This window comes from Zingiber officinale, chromosome 7B (genome assembly GCF_018446385.1).
Source record: "Zingiber officinale cultivar Zhangliang chromosome 7B, Zo_v1.1, whole genome shotgun sequence".
Taxonomy (NCBI): Eukaryota; Viridiplantae; Streptophyta; class Magnoliopsida; order Zingiberales; family Zingiberaceae; genus Zingiber; species Zingiber officinale.
In genome coordinates, this window is record NC_055999.1 from 107,887,048 (window position 1) to 107,895,002 (window position 7,955).

General features: G+C 36.1%; 1 long non-coding RNA gene across 1 annotated transcript; it reads right to left on the bottom strand.

Moving 5' to 3' along the window:
- Window positions 1-2,361: 2,361 nt before the first annotated feature.
- LOC122004042 lies at window positions 2,362-6,866 on the bottom strand. The gene is made up of 5 exons (XR_006118193.1): window positions 6,753-6,866; window positions 3,544-3,594; window positions 3,418-3,469; window positions 3,206-3,247; window positions 2,362-2,416 (listed from the first exon to the last, which is right to left on the bottom strand). It is a non-coding gene; the product is annotated as an uncharacterized LOC122004042 (long non-coding RNA).
- Window positions 6,867-7,955: the final 1,089 nt, after the last annotated feature.

The window sequence follows — 7,955 nt, forward strand, 5'->3', positions numbered from 1 at the left end:
AGTGTGTGTTGTTGATTATAGAAGGAAACTGTGTCCTAGTGATCTAGGTTGAGAATGTCCCCAAGAGGAGCTCATAAGGATTGTCATGTTAAACCCTGCAGGTGGACTTAGTCCGACATGACGATGAAGTTGAGTGGTACTACTCTTGGAGCTAGATATTAATTAAGTGAGTTGTCAGTAACTTACTTAATTAGTGGACATTCGACATCTTAAACACAGGGAGACTAACACATTCATAATAAGAAGGAGCCCAAAATGTAATTTGGGATTGGTGCGGTAGTTCAATAATAGTTCTTTAGTGGAATGAATTATTATTGATGAAATTAAGTTGTGTGTTCGGGGCGAACACGAGATGCTTAATTTCATCGGGAGACCAAAACCAATTCCTCCTCTCGGTCTCTATCGTAGCCTCTTGTATATAGAGATTTATACCCACCACATACCCACCTTCTTACCCATCCAATGGGGCCAGCCAAGCTAGCTTGGAACCTAAGCTAGGGCCGGCTAAGACCAAATGGTTAAGTCAAGTTGGTGGCCAGCCAAAGCTTGGGGCCCAAGCTTAGGTGGCCGGCCACTAGAATATTAAAAGGGTTTTTTATTAAAATTATTTCTTATGTGGATATCATGATTTAAAAGAGAGTTTTAAAATTAAAATTTCCTTTTATAGCTTTCTACAAAAGATTAAGAGAAGAGATTAATCTCTTTCCTTATTTGTAGATTAAAAGGATAATTTTAATTTTTAGTAAAAACTTTCCTTATTTGTAAATTATCCACATATTTAAAAGAGAGTTTAAAAATTTGAAATCTTTCCTTATTTGTTGATTAAAAGGTGGATTTTAAATTTTAAGAAAACTTTCCTTTTTAAACATGTTCATGATTTAAAAGAGAATTTAAAAATTAAATATTCTCTTTTATAAGTTTCTACAAAAGATTAAGAAAAGATTTGATATCTTTCCTTATTTGTAGATTGAAAGAGATTTTAATTTTTAGAGATAACTTTCTTTTTATCCACATGTTTAAAAGAAAGATTTTAATTTATAAAATTTCCTTTTTATTAACCACCATGAAGGGAAAAATTATTTGAGAAATTTTATAAATTTCCGGAAGCAAATTAGGAAGTTTTAATTCTTGTGTGAATTAAAATTTCCTTGATTAAGGGATTAAAGGTGGCCAGCCATTATCATGATAAAAAGAAAATTATTTTTAATTAAATAAATTTTCCTTTTCAATGGCAAAATAATTAAGGAAGTTTTTTTATTAAATTTTCCTTATTTTTCAAGACCAAGGATTATAAAAGAGGGGGTAGAGGAGGCTTCATGGTAAACAACTCTATTATTTTTCTCCCTCTTTTCTTCCTTAGTGTGGCCGGCCCTTCCCTTTCTCTTCTCTCCATCTTTGTGGCCGAAACCTTCTTTTCTCTTGGAGATCAAGTGGTGGCCGGATCTTAGCTTGGAGAAGAAGGAGAGAAAGCTTGCATCCCTTGGAGCTTGGTTGGTGGAAAAGGATCTTCTTCCTTTGAAAGTCTTGCTTGGCCGAAACTTGAAGGAAAGAAGAAGAAGGTGGTTTGGTGGTTCTCGTCTCGGAAGATCGTTGCCCACACAACGTCCGGGATTAGAAGAGGAATACGGTAGAAGATCAAGAGGTCTTTCTAAAAGGTATAACTAGTATTTTTCCTTTCCGCATCATACTAGTTATTTTTGGAAATAATACCAAATACAAGAGACATGCGATTCTAGTATTTCGAATTTATTTTCGATGTTGTGTTCTTTGTTTTTTTTTCTTTTACTTGTGATTTGATTGTTCCTTTCGGTTAACCACTACAAGAAAAAAGCCTAACAACAACAGTTTTTCACCGTTGTCGTAGCCCATTTTGAACTGTTGTTAAAGGCCGTGTTGTTAAAAGGAGTGCCCAAAGATAACAGTTTTTAACCGTTGTCTTTGAAGGCAAAGACAACATTTTTACAACGGTGAAAAACTGTTGTCTTTTCCTTCAAAGACAACAGTTTTTCACCGTTGTCTTTGAGCGTCTACCTTTAACAACAGGGTCTTCAACAACAGTTTTAAACTATCTACGACAACGGTGAAAAACCGTTGTCTTTTTTAGATAAAAAATAAAAAAAAATTAATACACAATTTTCCAATATTATAAATCATTCAAAATATTAAATTTATAAATAAAATTTAATATACAATTTTCTAACATTCAAAAATAATATCTATAACATTCTGAAGAAATTTTATAATCAACCAACAAAATGATAACATTATTAAAACAAAGGTAGAACAATATAACACGAGATTTTCTACTTAGATGTCGGTGAAGAGGAGGGACTGCAGCTCCTAGTGCTACTTAATTTGTTAAAGTCTCTCCATTTTTTTAGTTTGTCGGCATTCTTCCCAGTACTCTTGAGGGCACCTATTCGAATAAAGATATATATTACAAATTAGAAACTAAATTGTACGCGTGATTCTAATTGCACTGCATAAATGTTACATAACCATAAAAACCATTTGATCTAGTCATCTAATAGAAGTGCAAAAAGCGTTATCTATGTAACATAAATGGTAACCTCTTGAAACAATATGGTGGCTCTTAAATTTCTTATTAAGCAGAATTTTCATTTTATGTCATTGCATACAAAGCTTCTATTATAAACCATGCAAACATTATTTTTCCCAGTGATCAAGCAACATTAATTCATAGAGATTAATAAACAAAAATAAGCACCATTGATTAATAAGTCATTGATTAATTAGATAATGGAATATACAAATAGAGATTAATTAAAATAGATAAAGGATCTAACAATTACCACTATAATTGACTAAAATTAACAATCAAGAGCTAGGTTGAAGAATGTTTTAAAACATTCTTCAATGTTTAAGGAAGCAACTAGAAGTGTTTAACATCTCAGGAATTGAAAATAATCCAAATGCAAACAAATTCATAGATCAAATAAACAAAAACGAGACAACTCTTCAACAAATTTCTATAATCAAGTGATATAAACAAACTGTAGAATTTCATGCATGGGTAAATCTCAAGTCAAATGGCAATTGAAAGATCAATGTAAAAGATGGCATAGATAGAGAAAGGAACATAGGAATACAGAGCAGTAGGTAAAAATATGTCTATTGAACTGAAGAAAAGCCATCATATCGTGTATGCTAACAATCACCAAATGGTTACTAATTATATAATTACCTGATGCTTTGTGGCAAGCAAGTGCAGTTCAAAAGCCAGCACCTACATCCAAAAACAAATGCGGAAAACATCAAAATTATTGAATCTATATTTTGCCAAATATAATCTTAGATGAGTGAACTACCATATAGTTTGGGTTTAAATATTTCCAAACACTAGCCGGACTTGACAATCAATTTCACATACAACAATTATAGAAGAGTTGAACTTACTTTTGTATCGCTCTCCAATGCAGCTTTTGCTGAGCTCATTCCACCTTCGTATCTGCAAGTTGATGCAAGAACTAAACAAGTATTCCAAATTATAAACTTTGGAATAAACAAGGGAAAAGGTTATACCCTGGGATTGCCCTTTAGGAAGCTATGTATGTCAAAGATATTGAAGCACCGCTTGCCATGTTTAACGAAGACATCCAAAACAAAGTGAAGATGAGATATAAAATCTATGTGCCAACAAGAAAAGGAATTGTTTGATAACTTTATTTTGGGTTTTATTATAACTACTAGCATTGCTTTATTTTGTGCGTAAAGAAGAAGATATAATGATGGATTGATAATGATGTTCTTGTCAGGATCTCAAGTTGAAATATACTGTAACGACCCAATTTTCCTGATTTCAAGTTCCAAATGTCCATAAAAATATTTGGAAATGCTTTTAAAATATTCTAGAGATTTTTAGAGTATTTTTATGCAATTTTTGGAGGTCGTTTAGTATGGTTACAAAAAGAAAGAAGTTTTGACCAAAAATTTGTGGAAGGTTAGACTCGAACCCAAGACCTCCGGCCGAACCGGACTTAACCGAACACAGCCAACCAACTGGGCTACACGTGTTTTGTTAATCAAGTATGAAGTGAGATATATTTAAGTTATAGTAAGGATCAGAAATAAAATCTAGGTTATAAAGGGTTAATTTCTTTTACCCGAACCCTAACTCCTCTTCTCCTCACGCCGCGCGATTCATCTCTGCTCGGGCGAAACGAAGCTGTATTAGGGCTTTGTCTCCGGCGCCGGTGAAAGGCCCTTTTCGGCCGGTCTTCACCGTGCGTGATCACCTCGACGAGGGGAGCTCGAAAACGTGAAGAGGAGCCGAGATTTCAAGCTTCTCCCGAAGCCCTAGTTGCCTCCTTCCGGTTGTAAGTCCTAAAAGCAAGAGTAAGTACTACTCACCTGCGGTAGGAGTTGTTTCGGGTTTTCCGTTTTGATTTTTCCCTGCTTCCGAGGCCTAGCATGAACCCTAGACTTAGTATTTGGGCTGCACAGCAAGTTGCCCTTTCCTTTTCATGAGCATAGCATGTTAAGGTCAAGAAATTGTGTTCTTTGTTCATTTTGAATTCAAAGCACGTTGTAAAGATTTTTGGTTTCTTTAGTTTTCTACCGTGAGTTTTCCTTGATTGGATGGTTGCTGTGGTAGCCTGCTTAGAGGATTCGTCCCTGTGCATGTGCAGATCTGTCCATTCCGGCTGCTATTAAATGATTTAGAGAGAATGCATTAGAAATCAATGAAATCAGTAGAAATATTGTCAACATTTTATCATGCATAAACAGATTTTATGCTCTAGATATCACATGCCATCTATGAATGTAGTTTGTAAAAGAACCAAGTAGTAGATTTGATATTCTATTCCACTTGTTGGTTGTAGATTCTGAAGTATAGGTTGTATTTAGTTGCTGTTAGTTGTGCGGCTTTCGGTTTCTATTAGTTGAGCAGTTTTAGTTTTTCATTTGCTATCAGTTGAGCATGTGTAGCAAATTCAGTTTATATAGATGTACATGAGCAGATCAAATTAGTTTTCTATTGTTCCATTTTACAGCATGTTACAAAGTCCAAGTTAGCTTTTTTTTGCTCTATTTTACGGCATGTTTAGTAAGTCTAGTTAGCTTTCTTTTGCTCTATCTTACAGCATGTTTAGTAAGTCCAAGTTAGCTTTCTTTTGCCCTATTTTACAGCATGTTAGAAAGTCCAAGTTAGCTTTCTTTTGCCCTATTTTACAGCATGTTAGAAAGTCCAAGTTAGCTTTCTTTGCTCTATTTTACAGCATGTTTAGAAAGCTTAAAGTTACTTTCTTTTGCTCTATTTTATAGCATGATTAGTAAGCTTAAAGTTGCTTTCTTTTGCTCTATTTTATAGCATGATTAGTAAGTTCAGATTTGCTTCTTTTGCTTTTATCACAGCATGTTTAGGAAATCCAAATTAGCTTTCTTTTGCTTTATTTTATAACATTCTTAGAGAGTTCAGATCTGCTTCCCTTGGGTTATTTTTATATCGCATGCTTGGTTAGTTGTAATCCTATACTTGTTAGAAATATCTACAGGATTCTAATAAACTCTAATAAAAGAGTATGAGAAGTATGAGTAAAGAAAAAGACTAAAGTCTAGTTAAAAAGAGATAACAAGTAAATTAAAGTAAGAGGCTAGTACCCGACTTCCGAGGTTGTCGTTAAACAAATTCAGGTGACCAATTTCGAGGTCTTGGCCCTGGTAAGACCGAGGTCTTTATACTCATAGGGCTGGAGGCTCGCTACCCCAGTCACTATTAGAGAGCGCGCAAAACAAAGATGGTACTAAGCCTGGGCCCAAAGAAAAAGAAAAGAAGAAAGAAAAGAAAAAGAAGAAGAAAGTGAAAGAGAAATTAAAAGATTAATTTCTAGTATAAGTAAAGTAAGAAGAAAAAGAAGAAGAAAGTGAAAGAGAAATTAAAAGATTAATTTCTATTATAAGGATATAAGAAAATGAAACAAGTTTATGCTTAGAATCAATAAAAGTTTAGTTCTTTAATTCTAAGCCTACAGTAGTAGTTTCATTACTTTCCTGTCAGTTAGTGAGCATGTTTAGTATTCAGTTTTATTTCCGTATACCATGAGTACATGCAGTTTTGCTTTAGCATTTCAGTTTCAGTATTATTGCATTACTTTTATGCACTTCGAGTTTTGTGAGATAGATTAGTACTTACTAAGCGTTTTCGCTTATAGATCTTTTTTCTTTCCTCCTACTGCAGATAAAGGAAAAGCTAAGATATGAAAGGGAGGCGACAGGGTGGTGGTGGTGATGAAGGTTTGTGGTGACTGGACTGTGGAGAGATCCAGAAGTAGCTGGCAAAATTGTCGAGACTTTATTTTAGTTCTCTGTTAATGTTATATTAAACTTGGGATTGTAGTTGAGTTTATTTCCGCATGTCTAGCTAGTCTCTTTTATTATTTGTGGAGTGCTGTAGTCATGGCTATTGCTAGAGTAGTTCTTTGTCTTATTGTGATTTCTATTACTGCGTGGTTGTGGAAAATATGTTCCAGCCGTCTGTGGCTGCGTATACTATGTTTGTATTATAGATTTGGTCACCAGTACAGGGGAGACTCTGCCGAAATTTTTCGGTAGGTTTTCCTCTGGGCCGTGATAAATCTAAGTGTCACTAATAATAGCATAAGTGACACTAGTAAGTAGAGTAGTAGTTAGGTAACGGTCGCCCTTAGAGAGTAGTAGTAAGAAGGGTGGTTGTTACATATACACACAAATGGAACATGCAATTGTTTTGTTTTCATGGAATCGAAAGAAACCTGGATTCATTATTGGAAGAAAGTGCCGAAGCAGGGAGACAAAAGAGTAACTCGAAGCTGAAATTGTAGCAAGATACCCTCTTCTAGATGTCTCCAAGAGTGGCTTCGTTACCTATTTATGAAAACCATAATTTAGAACTAAAGTAAAAAAAACATCATGATTATATGGTGTAAGGTAGTACTTCTGGTCCATTGGCAAGAGAATGCACAAAGATGTCAATCCTTCCAAAATCTTTCGTCACAGCCTCTACCATTTCCTGCACCAAGCAGAAGACACTACAAGAAAAAAGCCTAACAACATTAAGAGAATGGTAAGACAGGTCCCTGCAGTAAAAAGACCCCTTTATCAGAGAGTGGAGTATGATAGAGTAGAAAGTATTCATGGACATGTAGGTTTGACAGTATTGAAGGTAAAACCATAATTATGAATAAGAAACTTATTTTGAGCAGATACAAGAGGTAAATGATATTGCATCACAAAGAATATAAAGATAGTTGATATTAAGAAGTTTCTTCTCGAATGAAAATCTTGTCTACACTCACATTGTTGTGAGTTTGCTGGAAATTATGGCCGGTGATAACAACTGATGCTCCGAATAGATGGCGATATCACTGAAACTAAGTAGACAAATCAAACTCACATCAATACCACATCCGAACATTCATTCGTAGCCTCACAGCCTATGAGGTTGCTGTAAATAAAACCCAGGTGGAGTCACTGACCTGAGTAGCCGGAGATGGGCAGATCAGATCTAGGGCACCAATGAAGAACTAGGGCTGGACCGGATGAAGGAAATAGTAGCGATCAGCCGCAGTGTGGAAATCGGCGATGATCGGTTGTGAGTCCGCAGTGGAAAGCAGCAGCAAAAACCTCGGCAAAGAGGAAGAGATCGGCCTCGGGAAACTAGGGCTCGGCGTGGAGAAGGAGAGTCGGCCGACTGTGAACCCAAAATAGGTCACGGCATTGGATGGCTCGGCACTGGGGCAAGGGTGTGGCGATGCTGCTCGGATCAAAAGTCGGCGGCGGCGTCGGCACACAAGGGTGACAGTGGATCGGCGGTGGCAGATTCGTCGTCGGCGCTTGGGGAAAGAGGAAGAAGAAGGTCTCGGTGGCTGGCGGCTAGGGCACAGGGAAAGGGGGTTAGCGTCGGCAGAGGAGAAGAAGAGGAAAGCGAGCTTGGCCGAGGGTTTATTCGCGAGAGG